At 46.1% G+C, this 18,245-nt stretch overlaps 1 protein-coding gene across 4 annotated transcripts in view; it reads right to left on the bottom strand.

Moving 5' to 3' along the window:
• The window catches only part of ACCSL (1-aminocyclopropane-1-carboxylate synthase homolog (inactive) like), an 89,370-nt gene that overhangs the window by 16,039 nt on the left and 55,086 nt on the right, over positions 1 to 18,245 (bottom strand). The window contains exons 1-2 of one of the 4 annotated variants that reach the window (XM_039867459.1): positions 7,631 to 7,750; positions 2,334 to 2,392 (exon numbers count right to left, since the gene is read on the bottom strand). The exons of the other annotated variants lie outside the window; for them this stretch is intronic. The gene's annotated coding sequence lies outside the window, so the exon portion shown is untranslated. Of the gene's footprint in view, positions 1 to 2,333; positions 2,393 to 7,630; positions 7,751 to 18,245 lie in introns of those variants that run through there. 4 annotated transcript variants of the gene reach the window in all.

Genomic DNA, 18,245 nt, shown 5'->3' with positions numbered 1-18,245 from the left:
GAAATAGGGAATTTGATTATAGCTATCTGTAGATTATTACTGCCTACTGAGAAGACACAAGGAATTAACGGACTATCTACAAGAAGAGTTAGTACAGTTATACAATAGGGACCCACCTCATGTTTCTATAAATACAGTTTTATTAGAACACAGCAACACCTATGTTGCACATATATGCCAGCCAGAGTTTGGTTGTAAACACTAGACCAGCGTTTTCAACCCAGCCACTTACCTAATGAGTGAGCCTGAAGCAAACAGAGGCAAGGCTCACAGGAGCCCGTGGTCCGAGAACACCCTGCCTTGTGACTGTTCTCCAACTTTAGCAGGTGTTTATTTAACGTGCAGATGTCAGGGCTTCACTAAGGAACTCTGATTCAGTAGGTCTACGATTGGGCCCAGGAGTCTGCCCTGCAAAACGAGCCTACAGTATAAAGCACACAAGGTGGGTAGTGCTGTAGCTGGGCTCCAACGCCTGCACTGCTCTGACCCCCAGATACCTGCTTGGCTCGCACCCCCGCCTCCTTCAAGTCTTTGTTCAAATCACCTTCTGGAGACCTACTGTGACCGCCCACTTAATTCCAAAGCGGCTCTACCCTCCCACACTTTGGTTCCTCTGCCCCCATTCTACCTTTCATTTTTCATAGCACTTTCCCCCTTCAAATGTACTTTAATTTTACTTATTATGTGTATCATTTATTTTCAGTTCCCCCTTCTAAACTCCATGAGAGCACGGGTCTTCGATTGCTTTGTTTATTGATGTTTCTCAAATGCAAAGAACCATGCTTGGCGCATAGCGGAGCTCAGTAACATTTGTGAATGAGTAAGTGGATGGATGGATGGATGGTTGGATGGATGGATGGATGGATGGATGGATGGATGGATGGATGGATGGATGAATGAATGAGCGAATGAGTGAATTATATCATTATGTAATTATACGAGGTCTGGGACCTCCTCTGGGCCATAGGCTTCTCAGGTTCTGCCCCAGAGCCAAGGCAAAAAGTGGGGTTCTTGGTTAGTGTTTGCTGATTATTATTGGTAACTAACCAATGAGCAACTGAAGGAGGGAATGAAGGAATCAGTTGTAGGCCCCAGGCGAATGCTGACAGTGGAATGAAGATCTGCCCAGAGGAAAACCCTCGTTTTCCTCACCCTCCTGCATTTCCCACAGCTTGCCTCAGCTGGATGCTCTCTCTTCACTGTGGAATCCTCTCCCAGCACAGCTGCTGTCCCATGGATCTGTCAAGAGGGGTCACTAAATCCTAATTTTCCTTCCTCGTACAAAACTTAGCCACTACAGCAGATTCAGAGACACCTCGAGTTACAGAAGAAAGGAAAGGCCCGCAAAGGCCTGGTCCCTCTCCTAGAGCCCCATCGCCACACACACGAGGATGGTGAGTGACCAGGGAAGGGCTGGGCACCTGGCTAGGCTCAGGCAATGCAATCCCGTTCTAACTCACCACAACCCCTATGCTCTCAAGGCCTCCTAGGATCTCAGTCTCACAGACGGAGCCCCAGACTGAGAGATGGGACACCTTGGGCACTGTCACACAACTAGAAAACATCGGTGGAAGGACTGGACTCCAAATTTGGCAAACCTTGTTCCCTCCTCCACGACCCCTCCAACCCAGCTCCTTTTGGCATCTCTGCCCAAGAGCAAAGCAAGATTCCAAGTCCAGGGTCTGGTTTGGCCTGATTTAGAAGGCCTTGGGTTCTCTTTCCTAGTGGGAAAAGGATGGGGTCTAGTGGCTCTGACCCACTGAACTCATCTTCCTCCAGCAGGATCTAAGGGCCTGTTAGTGTGCTGGTTGCACCTGATTGCCCTCTAGGGAATAATCTTCTCCCAGCCAGTTCCCCTGCAGGTCCTGTCCTTTGAAGGGACTGCAGGTGTTCCCCTCTCCAGAAAGCCTCTGATTCTCCAGCCCCTCGCAGCTCGACTCTCTGTCAAGGTTCTGAGCAGTCGTCCACCTACGTGTTCTTGGCCCTTAGCTCTCAAACCCAACTAGACTGTCAAGAACTTGCGGAGAGAGACCAACTCTTTGTTCAAACCTCCCTCCAGCTTATGGGGCCTGAGCATACAGCAGGTGCCAATTAACCACTTTTCGTTTACTTGTTTACTTCTGAAATGGGAAAACAGATCCAAACAACTTCCAGAGAGTTTTTAATCAAATTTGAAAACGACATCTGTGTCCTGTTACACAATGGGAAGGAGAAAGTAGCATTGTTCATTCATCCAATAAATATTTATTGAGCAACTGCCATGTACTAGACACTGTTCTAGGCACTGGTGACACAGAAAGCAACAAAAGAGACACAGCCCTCTTGCAACTTACCTTTAAAAGCAGGTGACAGAAATGGACAGCATACGTAAATCAATGGAGTCGGACAAGTGCTGTGAAGAAAAGCAAGTTGGGTACGGGATTGAGACCAACAGGGAAGGCTGCGTAGATAGGACAGTTAGGCAAAGACCCATAAGAAGGGAAGGAGAAATTCCTCTGGGGAATCGTGTTCTGGGCAGAGAGCATGCGTGCAAAAGCCCTGAGGTGGGAGCATGTATTTGCTGTATTTGAGGAAAGGATCTCGTAAGGTTTGCTGAACCCTGTTGAGAATTTTGGCTTTTATTCTGAGCATGATGGGAGGACAGTACAGATCTTCCAGAGCTGCTATGCGAGCAACTAACTGCCTTGTGGAGGTGGCTGGGGTTGTCAAACCAGTCAGGATGCCTCAGGCCATGGAAGGTATGTTTCTGGTTTGGATTCTCTTGTTCTCATTGCTCGAATGGATCACTATGGCTCCTAGAAATCCAGAGGTCTTTATCTGGATTGAGCCCCAGGATATCATTTGCAACCAGAGCCACATCAGACTCACCTGGCAAGATTTCCTCCTAAATCATTGCTGCCTTCCACCTCTAACTCCCTGACCTGGGGGATGAATGCCACTCATTAAAAACCAGTGTTTTCAAGGGGCTGTACTTGGGCCTCTCATCCCACTCATAATTTTATCTGCATGTACATTTGGGCTTCAAGGGCTGAGAAGGACCACAGCTTTCATCAGACTTCCCTAAAGATCCAGAATCATATTCCAAGGCAAACAAAGTGGGGCTGCCAGGAAAAGCATGCTTAGAGCTCACGACCCGGTGTGTTCACCACACCTTTGCCCTGCCGTCCTTTCTCTTCTCATCGTCCCCCACCCTCTGCCAATGCCTTAGCTCTGGCTCCTCCGTGTCTTTATTTTGCCTAGATTTATTTCGATGGCAGTGTCTCCCTTCCAGCACTTAGTATGCTGCCAGCATTCAATACCTCTTCAAATATGAATAAGCCTTTCTCCTTGCCAGAGCTGTGGCTCAGTTAAGTCGATCTTTTCTGGGCTCTTTCTGTTTGCTTTTCTCCAAGGTCTTCCTGCTCCTTCTGTCACAGAGGAGTTTGTTCCAACCACCCTGTCCTCCCCCTGCCCAGGACTTCTGCTTAGGGAGAAAAGGGTTTGGTCTCATTTCCCAAGGACACTATCTATCTACTCTTTTCACCCGCACTTCAAAGCCGAGGCCCCCTCTTCAAGAGCCCTGGTCCTCGGAGCCAGACCAAATGATCTCAGCCTGGGTGTGCTGGGGCAGGACAGTCAGGAGACAGCATCAGTGGGGTGACTGGGTGGCCTGGCTCCCTGGGCGGGGGTGAGGGGCAGTGCTGTCTGAACTCATCTGCTTGTTGTCTGGACCTGGTTGCCCCAATCCCCTGAGATGTCCCTCTCTCTGTATGGGGTAAGGTGTGCTGTGGCGTGGTTTATACGGAGTTGTTGTCAAGGGTCTGGGATTCAAGTTGCAAGTGCGAGTTCCAGCTTCACCACTTACAAATTCTGTGGCTGTACGTTAGTAAGCGTCTCTGGGATCAATTTCTCATCTACAAAGAGACATGAGGGAAGGATTGAGAGGATTACAGAAAATAATGAATATAAATTCGAGCCTCTCATTCCAAATTCGGTCCAGCCATCCAGCAAACCATTCCTTCACCTGATCGTTAAAACACTCATTCTTTCAGTCCATTTTTATTGAGCCCTACTGTGCGCCCACTGGTCTCCCGAGATCAAAGCCATTATAAGGAACATTCTGAAGGGAGCTGAACCCTCTCGCCCTCATGCAGGAGACCTAGTAAATGACAAGCTGGAGTTCCCATTGGGCTTTTTCTTTCAGTCACACCACATTTGTGACCTCCTTTCCATTGGGAAACTTCTTGGCAGAAAATCTTCTCCTTGTCCCCCGAGAGTCCTGCTCTGACTTAATGGCTTCTGTTGACCTGAATCTTTCCCCAAATCCAGACTCTGTGAAGTTGGTGTCACTACTTCCCTTCTTGCTAGGAATTCTTGGGCAGGTTCAAGGCCCAAGTATCACCCCATCAGCTCACACGGCTGAGTTCTCCTCAGAGTCATAGGGGCCTCCTTTCACCCCCAGAGCCTTTCAGAGTGTAGTTTCATCATGGCCCAGCCTCTGTCTATTGGGCACATGTACTAAGGTCCTCCAGACACTGTGATGAGCACTTAGCAACATTATTGCTTCACCCCAGTGGCCCTGTGGCAGCCTGTAACACTGGTGGTATGATAAATGCCCTGTGTAGTCTCATTTTAAGTCGAGTCTGGACTTGGTCATGTGACCTGCTTGGCCAATGGGACATTTAAGCCTGATGTGAACAGATGCAGACAAGTGCTTTGGACCTGGCCTTGTCCTCTTGAAGTACTTGCCCTTAGAAGCCAGCTGCCATGCTGTAAAGAAGCTCAGGCTAGACTGTTGGGTGCTGAGAGGCCACATGGAGGGAGAGCCTGCAGGATGAGGCATCTTGAACATTCCAGCCCCAGTGGCATGCCCTTCTGATTTCAGCCACATGAATAACCTTGGCAATAACACTTGAACCCAAAGACCCACCCATCTGAGCCCTGCTTACCCACAGAATTGTGAGGAATAACGAATTGTTGTTTTAAGCCAAGAGGTTCAGGGGATAATTTCTTACACAGCAAGAGAAAACTGAAACAAACCCCAAGTCCTGGATTTTATTATTATCGACCCATTTTAGAGATGTGGAACCTGAAAATCAGAGAGCTCGAGTGTGTTTCCCAACGTTGTCCTGTGAGTAAGCCCATGTGGAGGCTGTGAAAATGCGCCCCTGGATCTCCTGCCGGGGGGGACCTTAAGGGACTGACAGCCCAGCTGTTGTCCTCTGGGTCCACCACTGCATTCTCACGGAGGCAGCTTCCCACTTCCTTCGGGCTTCTCTCCACCAAGGACTGGGCACAGCAGGGTGACCAACGAAGGCCTGTTCCTAGGAGATTTAGAATTCCTCCATCTACTTTGGCTCAAGGGCTCCCCATGGCCTAGGTGAGCTTTTTTTGGAACCATGTTGCAGTGCAAGACTCTTCCTGCCTCGACCCCCTTTCCTGCTGTCTTCTCTCACCGGAGTCACACATCCGAGGGCTCTCCTGCCTCCTCCCGTTCCCTCCTGTTTCTCTTTCACAGGTGTTTCCCCCAATAATTAGGCTGCATTTTGAACCCCATTTAGGTGTCTGCTTCTCAAAGGACATAAAGTTACGCAGTAAGAAAGCTGAGGTCCAAACCCATGGAACCTCTGTCCGATGCTTCCTTTGTTTCTCTCAGACACTTTTATTCTCGGGAAAAAACAGACCTCGTCACAGGTGGCTACCACCCAGATCTTAGAGTCTCTAAGGCCACAGAAAAGGAAAACTGCAAAAAAAAAAAAGAAAAGAAAAGAAAGAAAGGGCAGGAACTTCCACAGACACGCTTGGGGGAGCCAGACAGACTCCTGGCTCTTCAGGAACTGACACCACCCAGGAGCCAGCACAGAAGGGATGTGGTGGTGGGGGGGACGACACGCTAACATTTATTTTGTTTTCTGCCCCGTGTCATTTACGCACAGTATGTTACTGAATCTTCCCAATTCACACAAGGCCAGTATTATAATTCCCACTTACAGAGGAGGACGCGAGGCTCAGAGAGGTGAAGCTGCTTGCCTCGAGTCACACAGCTACTATGTGGCATGACCAAGACTTAAACCCAGGTGGAGGCTGAGCAGTCAGGTGCTTTCCAAATCCTGAATGGAAATCTGTGCTCTTTCACGTGTTCCAAGAAGTCTCTGGGCAAGTTTCTTAATCTCTCTGATTCTCAGTTTCCCCATGTATAAAACCTGGACACTAACCGTCCCTTCTTGCTAGGGATATATGATTTCTGCCCCGGCCCCCAACCCGACTCCAGTCCAGCCAGCTTTCCGTTACACCTCATTGTTTCCACCCTGCTATTGACCCAAATGAGGTAAAAACCTTTTTAAAACCCAAACCCGGAGCCAATGTCCAGGCCTGATGCATAATCCAGTGTTGCCTTTATTCCTATAAAAAAACAACACATCGACGACTGAAACCCTGATAAATTCGTGAGGGACACAGAAAAATTGAGGGCTCCAAGCCAGGACCCAAAAAAAATCCCTTGGATTCCTTCCCCATGAGAGGAGGTTTTCCACAGGGACACAGTCCCGTGCTTTGGCTCAGGGACCATGCTGCTTTCTCCTTGAGAAAGCTCCTGGGATAAAAATAGCCAAGCAGACCGCGGCCCCTTCTGGGGTTTGGGGGAGAGTCGGAGGGGAGTTCTGGGGAGGGGCCTCGGCTCCCAGATGCCTAACGTCCTGGAGAAACAGAGGGAGTGGGGCTCTGCAATTTGGGGTCTGAGCAGGAGGTGAGAGAGGAGACTTCCTGGTGGAATAGAGGAGGAAATGGTCAGGTCAGGGCTCCCCAAATTCATTGAGCCAGAGACCCTGAGGAAATACTGCTTGGGGAGGAAGAAAACAGAGATGGGGGCTAGATCTTGATAAACTGCCATGCCGCCAAATGAGAAAGGCAGGAGAAGCCCTTTTATACATCAAAAACAAAACAAAACAAAACAAAAAAAACGAAACAGCGATGACAAAAAACAAGGCCCAGGGGACTCTGGTTTGAGTGTCTGAAGTCAACTCAGGCCAATGGGTGACTTTCAAAAGGCCCATGTTCCTAAGCAGGGTCGGGCCTGGTTAGTACTTGGATGAGAGACCACCTAGGAAGACCAGTTGCTGTAGGCATAAAAAATTAAAAAAAAAAAAAGAAAGAAATTGTAAACTGGCAAGGTCCTTGCAATCTGTGAAGTCAACCAAGGGTTGCTTCACCTGAAAAGATAAAAAATAAATTTAAAAAAGGCCCATGTTCCATAAAAGTTGTCCCCTTGCCCTTTCAGTCCCTGCCCCAGGAACCCCAACTTAGACTCTATCCTTTTCCTTTCTAAGTGACCCCTTGGCCAGCCCAAAATCCCATGCTCCCCTGAAGGGCTACCTCACCAAGCCATCAGGCAAGCATGCAAGCAGAATCAGGGGACTCTACGGAGCTCAGGGTCACGGACTCTGAAACTAAGAGGACCCTTCAAGATTGTCCAGTCCCTTATTTAGGCCTTATTGTGCAGAGGGGGCATCTAAAGTCCAGAGAGGGCAAGCAACTTGTCCAAGTGACACACCAAGTCCCCTGATTCCCAGTCCAGCACTGCTGCACCACCCAGATGCCAGTGGTCCCGCATGCCAGAATGTCATTCATCTAAAAAGAATGATTAAGAACCTACTGTGCACCAGGCACCGTCCTCGGTAGGTTGGCATGCAATTGTGTCAGGTGTACACGGAAATCCTCTCTAATAAAGTGACACTGGAGCAGAGACCAGAAGGCAGTAAGAGTGAGCCATGAGGATGTCAGGCAGGAGAGCATTCCAGGCAGGGGGAACAGTGAGTACAAAGGCCCTGAGGCTTAGTGTGTTCGAGGACCACCGCGAGGCTGGACGGCTGGAGTGGAGTATTTGGAGATGAAGTCAGAAATAAAACAGAAGGATTCTGTAGGCCACTGAAAGGACATTGGCTTTCCTCATGAAGCAGGAAGCCTTTTCAAAGTTTTGAGCAAGACTTGATCTGATTTAACATTGAAAAGGATCTCTCTTTATAATGTGGAAAAGATTATAGAGGGTCAGGGTGCGACCAGATAGGAGAGTATTGCAATGACGCCAGGGAGAGGCTGTGATAATGGGGATAACGGGGTGGTCCTGTGAGGGTGGTGAGAAGTGGCTGGATCCCGGTAGAATTCAAGCCCACAGGACTTGCTGCTTGATCAGATGAGGCATGGGAGCGGAAGGAAGGCGTGAAGAATGGCTGCATGGCCGTGGCCTGAGCAACTGGAGAGATCGAGTTGCCATTTATTGAGGTGGGGAAACTGTGGGAGGAGTAAATCTGGGGGAAGGTCAGGTCTGAGTGTGTGGATTCAGCCTCAAGTCAGAACTGTTTCCCTTGGGCCTTTCTTCAGACCACCTGGTGCATTTAGTCTGGAACCGCCTACACTTGAGTTCAGCCTGGACTGTGAGAGGAGCAGCCTAGGTCAAAGCTGTGTTACAGGTCAGATTCCATTACCCCAAATTCACTCATACCTCATCTCCACACCCCAGCCCAGCCTGAACGCACTTGTTCCAAGGGACTCATCCATTCTGAAAATGTTTTTTAAACAAATCCATTCATTTTTTTACCACTTAATGGTTTATAAAACATTCTTTCTGTCTTCTTCCACGTGACCCTCATCCCAAGCCCATGAAGTATATTGGGCAGGCATTATTACTCCTATTTTACAGATGAGGAAACTGAAGCACAGAAAGGCTGAGTCACTCAGGCAAGGATGCACAGCCGCACAATCCAGGAGTTGAGGGGCAGGGCCCTTATCTGCTTCCCCCTGGGTAAGGGCTCCTTGCAACACACTTTCCACACAGTGAAGCAGAACTCAGGATGACCACAGGACACTGGCAGAACATTTGAGCAGCTGTGATGACTTTGACCTAGGGCTGAACTGTCCAATACAGTAGCCACTAGTCACATGTTGGCTGTTTAAATAGAGATTTAAATTTATAAAAATTAAATACAATTAAAATGTTTAATTCTTCAGTCAAACTAGCCCCATTTCAAGTGCTTGATGTGGTCAGTGGCTACCATATTGGACAGCACTGATAGTAGAATATTCCCAGTATCACAGAAGATTCTATTGGACCATACAGACAACCCTTCCTGCCCTCCCCCATCCTGATCCCCAATGTCAGAGTGGAAGGCTTATGGGTACAAAGTGGTGTCATGCCAACTTCCGCCATTCTCAACTTCTGCCCTGACAGCACACTACCTGTATCATATCTTACTTAATAACCGTTTTTAGATTGACTAACTTTCTAAAGCTAAATATAGATTTCTGCCTTTTCCTGAATACAAAGTCATGAGCCCAATATACAAATTATACACACACACACGAACATGTAATTAAAGTTGTTGAGTGACTATATATTACCTCAGATAATCTTGTGATTGGGAAACACTGACATGGGAGAGAGGCATGGGCTTTTGAATTGGAAAAGAACTTCACTGTTTATCCAGCTGTGTGCTCGTGGGCACATTTCTTCACCTCTCTGAGCCTCAGCATTTTTTTTTTTTTTAACCTGTAAACTAAATGTTCTGGTAAAGGATCAGGTAATGAGGTTTGTGGAGCGAGCTAGCACTGAGCCTGGTGTATAATAAGGGCTCATCAAATGTTAGTTCCTATCCCCACTCCTTCTTTTCCCTCTTCCAGTCCCACTCAGGGCTAAACACTTAAAAGCAAAACAGGAATAGAATGTCCAAAGGAGGCTATGAAAAGTGTCCATAGATTTCTGGGAATCTAGAATTCCATGTACATGCACAGGGCTGTAAGCATGCCCAGGAAAGATTTAAGAAGGCCCTAACCTTTCTCCTCCTTGAGCCTCTGCACAAGAAGGAAGTGAAGGCTAAGGCCAAGTTGTGAACTGTTTTCCAGACCATTGGACACATGCCCCGACACGCACAGGCAGAACCCCTTGGGAAAGGCTGAGAGACTTATTAGATTTGGGAATTAAGGAAATCTCTATCTAATCACTAGTTGACCAGTAAGCTAACAAGCAGAGACTTCAGGGGCCACACATGATAAAGATGTACCCCAGAAATGCAAGGTTGTGTTAACATCCAAAAATCAATCAATGTAATAATACACCATATTAATAGAATAAAGGACAAAAATCATATGATCACCTCAATAGAATCAGAAAAGCATTGGATAGAGTCCAACATCCTTTCATGATAAAAGCACTCAATATCAATAAACTAGGAATAGAAGGGAACTTCCTCAATCTGATAAAGGGCATCTATGGAAAACCCACAGTTAGCATCATTTTTAATGGTGACAGACTGTAAGCTTTCCTCCTAAGATCAGGAACAAGAAAAGGATGTCTGCTTTTACTATTTCTCTTTAACATTGAACTGAAGGGTCTAGCCAGGACAATTAAGCAAGAAAAAGAAATAATTTAAATAATTCAGATTATGTTAAAAATGGGGGCGGAATTGGGGAGGAAGGAGGAGAAGGAAGAGAAGCAGCAGCAGCAGCAAAATTCTTTATAGATGATATGATCTTATATAGAGAAAATCATAAGAAAAGTGCAAGTACAGGGGTGTGCACATGCACACACACAATTAAAGCTAATAAATGAACTTACAAGATCAAAATACAAAAGTCAATCATATTTCTACACTCCAGCAGTGAACAATTTGAAAATGAAATTAAGAAAACAATTCTATACTTGTTTCGCAATATAAAAGAACAAAAAACTTAGGAATATTTTTAACCAAAGAAGTGTAAGACTTGTACATTGATAGCTATAAAACATTGCTGAAAGAAACTAATAAAGACCTAAATAAACAGAAAGACATCTCATGTTCATGGATTGGAAGACAGTTTGTTAAAGTGGCAATAATCCCCAAATCGAAACACAAATTCAACACAATCTTTATCAAAATCCCATCTGCCTTTTTTTTTTTTTGCAGAAATTGACAAGCTGATCCTAAAATTCATTTGGGAATGCAAAGGACCCACATAGCCAAAACAATTTTGAAAAAGAAAACAAAGATGGAGGACTTACACTTTCCAATTTCAAAATTTACTACAAAGTTATAATAATAAAGACAACGTGATACTGGAATAAAGGTAGACATATAGATCAATGGAACAGAACTGAAAGTCCAGCCATAAACCCTTGCTTGTGTGGTCAATATATTTTCGACAAATGTACCAAGACAATTTGATGGGGGCAAGAACAGCCTTCAACAAATGATGTGAACACAACTGGATAGTCACATGTGAAAGGGTGAACTTGGACCCCTGCTTTATACCATATGCAAAAATCAATTCCAAATGGGTCGGAGACCAAAATGTAAGAGATAAAACTATAAAATTCTTAGAAGAAAACATAGAAATAAATCTTCATGAGCTTTGGGTTGAGTAATTGTTTCCTAGGTATGGTACCAAAAGTACAAGTAACAAAAAATATATATATTCTATTGGACTTTGCCAATATTAAAAACTATTTTGCTTCAAAGGACATTATCAAGAAAGTAAAAAAAAAAAATGTCAGAATGTGAGAAAATATTTGCAAATCACATATCTGAGGAGATTCTAATCTTCAGAATATGTTAAGCACTCTTACAACTCAAAAATAACAAGAAAAATAACTCAGTTTTTAAAATGGGCAAATGATTTGAATAGACATTTCTCCAAAGAAGATGTAAAAATGGCCAATAAGCACTTGAAAAAATGTTCAACATCATTAGTCATTGGAGAAATGCAAATCGAAACCACAATGAAATACCAATTCACACTCATTAAGATAGCTAGGAAAAAAAGACAGACAATAACAAGTGTTGGCGAGAATATGGAAAAATCATAACCTTCATACATTGCTGGTTGGATTGTTAAATGGAGCAGCCACATTGGAAAACAATTTGGCAGTTCCTCAAAAAGTTAAACTTAGAGTTAATGTATGATACAACAATTTCACTACTAGCTATATACCCAAGGGAATTTAAAACATGTGAAGACAAAAACTTACACACAAATGTTGACAACAGTATTATTCATAATAGCCCCAAAGTGGAAATGACCCAGTTCATCAAATAATGAATGGATAAACAAATGTGGTATATCCATACAATGGATTAATATTCATCAATAGAAAGACATGAAGCACTGATATATACTGCAATATGAATAAACCTTGGAAACACTATGTTAGGTGAAAGACACCAGTCATAAAGGGCCACATATTAGAAGGTTCCATTTATGTGAAATGCCTAGAATAATCAAATTCATAGAGACAGGAAGCAGATTAGTGGTTGCCAGGGGCTAGGGCAAGGCAGGAATGGACAGTGACTGTTAACGGGTACAAGTTTTTTTTTGGAGTGATGAAAATGTTCTGAAATTGATAACAGGGATCGATGTTTGCACAACTTTACGAATATACTTAAAACCACTGAATTGTATATTTTTAAAGGGTGAATTTTAAGATTTGTGAATTATAGCTCAGTAAAGTTGTTTTATTAGAAAATGAGCAGTTTTATCATCATCATTGTCATCATCATCATCCTGGTTCCAAACCTGGAAACCCTTCTAGACTGGATCCTGAAGGACCCCCACCAAGCAAAAGTCCCTCACCCTCTAGCTGCTCATGTCAAGGGAAGAGCCTAGGCTGAGTCCAAGCCTGTGAGAAGATGGTCAGTAGACTCCAGGGTCAGGAGGGCGAATCTTAGTGGGGCTAGGTCGAGTCAGCGCCTCCTTGGCCCCCTGTGTCTGCAGAGCTGGAGAAAGCAGGATGAAGCTAAGACTGGCTGCGACAGACCCCACTGCTGTGAGTTCACATCCCAATTTGGCTGAGCTGTCTGCCTGAAGTCATGATATTCACTCGAAAGCTCAACCTCTCCCTGGTACCTGCATCTTTGGTCTCCTTAATGAGGCTTGAGGTGGGCAGTGCCCAGGGTGGCCAAAGGGCCCAGCCACTGTAAGGTTCCTTCCCCCAGTGGGCGTGAGGAGAGACAAAGGCCCAGATGCAGGGAATGGCCCAGCATCCTGCTGAGCAAGGAAAAGAACTCTGATCCCCTGGGTCCCTGGCTGCAAGATTCTTCATAAAACGTTCTTCCTAAAACGGTTCTCCCAGAAGACCCTGTTGGTACCCTGGGAGCCATCTAAAAGTTTATGGCAAAGTCATCACTATTTAGCAGTAGCTCATGCCCAGCCCAACCACAAGCTGCTCGCCCTCACCTCCCTCCCCTCCCCAGCACCCAGTAGCTTCCAGGAACCACTCCACCCATCCTCCGTCTTTGTATCCCAAGTTAGTCATCATAACATGTACCATATAAGCCTAGGGCTAGGCGTGTGACGTACATGATCCTCCCCACAACCCAGTAGAGCAGAATTTTTATGAGGCCCACTTTCAAGAAGGAAACTGGCCTGGAGAGGTTATGTCACTTGCTCAGGATCCCAGAAAGCAACAGAGCCACCACTGCACTTTTCATTAACACCTGGAGCGTTTTTGGGGGAATGAGCAGAGCGGATGCCCCAAGGCTGGGAAAATATACCACCTCATAGGCCAGAAGGGCAAATGAGCAGCCCAGGGGCTATGCTTCCCAGCATTTTCCTATCCCAGCATTTTCTCCAGGGCTTTCACAAAAGGCCTTGTAGGTTGTTCACAGGGATAGCTAGTCACACAGACCACAAGGTAAATAGTGCCTCACGGAGTTGTTCGGAGTACATCCCATACAACTGTATGTGTGAGCCGTGACTTTTCACCAGGCTTTGCATGGGATGCGCTGCTTCCTTTCCCTAAACTAGCGAATTCTGCCCATTTTACTAGTCCTGGCTCATATTTTACCTCCTCCAGGAAAACTTCCTGGATCAGCCTACATCTCCTTTCCTTTGACCTCTTATAGATAGGCACCTTCCACTGGGTATTAGGTAGCTACTTCTGTGTGTGTGCTTGTGTATATCTGAGCATCCTTGATGATCTCTCAGAGGGCAGAGGCTTTGATATTACTTATTTCTCCCATCTCACCTGACAAGATGCTCTATAAATATTTGTGCATTGGCAGGTATCCAGATTACCAGGGATAAGGCAAAAACCCCAGAAATGAATCAGATTTTTAGAGCTCAATGTGTGTCTAAAAGAGCTTGTCCTCCCTATTTCATAAGTGGGGAAATTGAGAGAAGGAAGGGGTTTGCCTGGAGTCACAAGTTCAGTCAGAGCTCTGACTTCCTGTCCACTGCTCTTTCCACTGACCACCCTGGATCCTAGCTCTTGGCCCTGCTTCTCACCCAGAAATGCTGCAGCAGGTTTGTCTGTGAGTACCCATTCTTATCTACTAAAAAAGTTCCAAATCATGGAGCCCTGTACTTTTAAGATTAGAAATGCTCTTCGAGGCCCATCCCAAGCATCCTTCAGTCTCTGAGGACCAACTTTTGCCCAGAGCCGGCCTACCCACCTGAATGGAGACTATCCTTTTCCTGTTCTATTAAATCAACCATTTGTGAGTGAGCAAGCTACAGGGGCCTGATTTTCTGTGCCTCCCACCCCCGCCCCAACCCCCATGCAAATCTCAGGACAGAGTATCTAGGAGAGGATTTAGTATCCTTTACAATCTGTTGTGGACTAGCTGAGTGTCTTGAAAATGTCTGCTCTCCCATGCTCCCTCCCCCAGCTCAGCTAGGACAGCAGCAGCTACCTCTCAAGGGACCTCATTTGCTGGAATTCAAAACCTTCCAGGCCTGCTCCCAGTGACTAAGCTAGCCAGCAGTACTGCAGCAGCCTTTAACCAGCAACCTGGGGTTTTTCCACTCCAGAAATACTATAGAAACCTCCCCTGACCTGGACCACCAGAGAGGCAGCTGGCTGAAATTAAGCCAGCTATATCAATGCTTGCTTCTTTTTCCTGGCAGCTTCAGGTCTGGCTTTATAAAGGCACAGAAGAGAAAGCCCCCATCAATGCTGGGGAGGTCTTCATTGATTGTGAGAAGTATCTGAGGATGTTAGGGCCACTCGGAGGGAAAAACCAGCAAGCTAGAATGAGGCCCCCTTTGTTAACCCCAAAAAGAACATCTTTTTTGGAGGGAGAGTTGGAGTTTCTGCAACATGATCAAAAAGGACTAAAGGAAACAAACGAATGTGAGTTGGTATTTACTATGTCCCATGTTTTTCCACATCTTAATGTTTCAGCTAATCCTTACAACTAGCTTAAATTAGTGTGATTGTCCCCATTTTGCAGATATGGAAACTGAGGCTCAGAAAGGTTAAGTAGTTGCCTAAGTATTTGACACAGATCTGCCTGTGGCCATGGCCCAGGCTCTTTGTAGCGTGCCACCCTGCTGGGAATTAGCTCCAACCTTGGAAATGAACCCAGTCTCATGCTTATGGCAGAAGTATTTTGCATGAGCTGGTATGAGGACTGGGCTCCCAGACAGAAGTGAAAGATGACTGGTCTGACTCTAAGGAGGCCATGGGTCTAGGCTCTGTCTCCCATTCAAAGAGGGAAGTTGCCTCTCGTCTTGGGAAGCAACCTTCTTGGAGAAGTACCTTCCCCACCTCTTTAGTGAGGAAGGGAGGATTTGGAGGCCTATCCGGTGACTTCCAGGTCCCAGATTCATGTCCTCTCTGTTAGACAGCCCTGATTCCTACAGGAGGAGAGTGGGCGGGGGAGGCAGTGCAGCATCAGAGGCAAGAGCAGATGCACTGGAGTCACACTGACCCTGGAATAAGTCCTGCGTGACTTTAGGCAATGTACTTAACCTTCTCAGCCTCAGTTTCCCATCTATGAAATGGGGCTAATGTTACCAACCTTATAGTCTGTGTTGGGGGCGAACATTGCTATAATGCATGAATCGCAGGCCTAGCGGAGGATCTGGTACACAGTAAGCATTCAATACATGTGTTTAGAGCCATTAGCCTGTCGCCAAGTGCTCCTCGAGCACCTATTGCATGACTAGTTTGGTGAGACCATTTGTCCAGAGCAGTTCATTCATGCCTGTTATTATGGCACTGGCTCCTTGGCAACCCCTGCATTTGTAGAAGACAGAGGGTAAAGGTGGTCAAGCAGCCACTGGCCCTGGGTGGAGGGCGCTGAGATGCAAGAGGTACAAACGATTTGCCTGTGATTTCTTAGGGTTGGAGCAGGAGCCCAGGCTGGGGGAGAACTCAGGAGGCCCAGGCCCGTACCTTTTCCTTCCTCCCAGTTTCTCTCCATGGTGCCTCCCACTAGTCCGCAGGACTCATTCAGGTGGGTCCTTCTACCCTCCCACCCCAGGTGCCACCCAAAGATGGAATCAAGGCTTTCAGAGTAAGACTCTGCCAGGAGCTTCCCTGTGGTTACCAGCCTCTAACATGTCCCCGGTGACCCACCTCCTGATATTCACAGACTTGTGTAGTTCCCTCCAACACTGTACTGTGTGACCAATAGAATACGGCAGAAGTGATAGCATGTCATTTTTTAGATTAGGTTATAAAAGACTGTGGCTTCTGTCTTAGGGTCTGTCTGTCTCTCTCTCTCTCTCTCTCTCTCTCTCTCTGTCTCTCTCTACCCATCTCTCTATTCATCTCTCTATCTCTATTTCTGTCAGTTCGTCACCCTGGGGGAAGCCACCTGAAATGTCGTAAGGCCATTCAGGCAGCCAATGGCCCACATGGTGAAGAACTAAATCCCTGGCTAAGAGCCACTGAGGAATCAAGGCCTGCAAATGACCACAGAGTGAGCCTGGGAGTAGACCCTCACCCAATCTAGCCTTCAGATGATGGCGGCCCCTGACTACTGCCTGACAGGAACTTCATGAGACATCTTGAACCAGCAGCACCAGCTAAGCCACTCCTGAAACCCTGACCTTCAAAACTGTGAGATAACAAATGTTGGTTGTCTTAAGACGCTGTTTGGGATATTTTGTTTCACGGCAATAGATAACTAACATATCCCCTCCCCTACCCATAGGGTCAAAGCAAAAAGGGCACAGTTCTGCTGCCCCACCCTCAGCAAGTCACTCTAATTCTTTGGGCCTGGGTTTCCTCAGCAGTAAATATAGCGACAGAGGCCTTTTTCTCAAGGTTGATACGAAGACCGATGAAGACAAGTTTAGAGCCAGGGGTGATGTACAGGGAATTTACAGGAAGGGGATTTGCTACCATCAAGGGTATATGTCTTTAAATTTTTGACGGATATTGCTAAATCACCCTGCAAAGAGTTGATCAAATTCATACTCCCCAAAAAAGTATATAAAAGAGCATCCTTCTCCACACCTAGTCAGCAGCAGCTCTCGTCAGAAGGCTGAGCACAGAGTGGTTATAAAGGAGGTCTGTGTTGAGAGCCAAACACCAGCCCCAGTGACCACAGAAGACCACTTCCTGGGCCATCAGCTCCGCCCAGGAGCCCACAGGATCATCCTAGAGAAGTCCCTGGCAAGCTGGAGAGAGAGCAGCCGTCGGGGAGGCTCCTGTCTCTTCTCCTGCATCCTCTCAGAGCATTAGCGCCAGGGCAATGACGACCTCACGTTTGCACTCGTTGTACAAATATTTAGAAGGATCTTACTTCGTAAAAGATTCCAGGGCTCTTGGTTGGATCTATCTGTATTTTAATAGGTAATCAGAATCTTCACTGTCTTCCCCAGAGAATATGCTTTTAACCACACACCACACACACACACACACACCCCCCACACACACCTACACAAAACACACACACACACACACATACATCTAGGGTTTGTAAGGCTCTCCAGCACCCACATGTGAGCTCAGAACAGGCCAATATGTCCTTCTAAATAGACAGTCTTAAAATATTTCTTTAGCATTTTTTGGTGGGGGAGGGAAAAATATTTATTTCATGGGTCTAAAAATTATTTATCTCTTTTTTATGTTTAAAACTCCTTTATTCATTTATCCATCCATTCGACAAATATTAAGCATTTACCACAGCTCAGGATAAAGACAGATAGAGGATAAATGTGAGGATAGAACTAATTTATATGGATATGTTTACAAAGTCTTGGTCAAAATACGTTTTAAACTCCTTCCTAGCTTTGTGCTAAGTGCAGGGGACAGAATGATGAGCAAAAACAGCTGTAGTCCCTGCACTCAGTGACATGACAATGACGTGGGGAAGGCAGGCATTGCTTAAACAAGTTCACCAATAAATCCATAGTCTGGACCTCACTAAGTTGTATGAAGAAGTGCTAGTGTCAGAGCCAGCGATGGGAGTATGGGACCCAGTTGGGCGGTTGGTAGATGAAGGTCAAGGTCGATGTGCCAGTTGAGCAGATGTCTAGGCAAGAGGTGAGGGTAGAATGGACTAAAG

Source organism: Pteropus medius, unplaced genomic scaffold (genome assembly GCF_902729225.1).
Source record: "Pteropus medius unplaced genomic scaffold, Ma_sr-lr_union100, whole genome shotgun sequence".
Classification (NCBI taxonomy): Eukaryota; Metazoa; Chordata; class Mammalia; order Chiroptera; family Pteropodidae; genus Pteropus; species Pteropus medius.
Note: the sequence above shows the minus strand (reverse complement) of the source record. Positions and strands in the feature narration are given on the sequence as shown.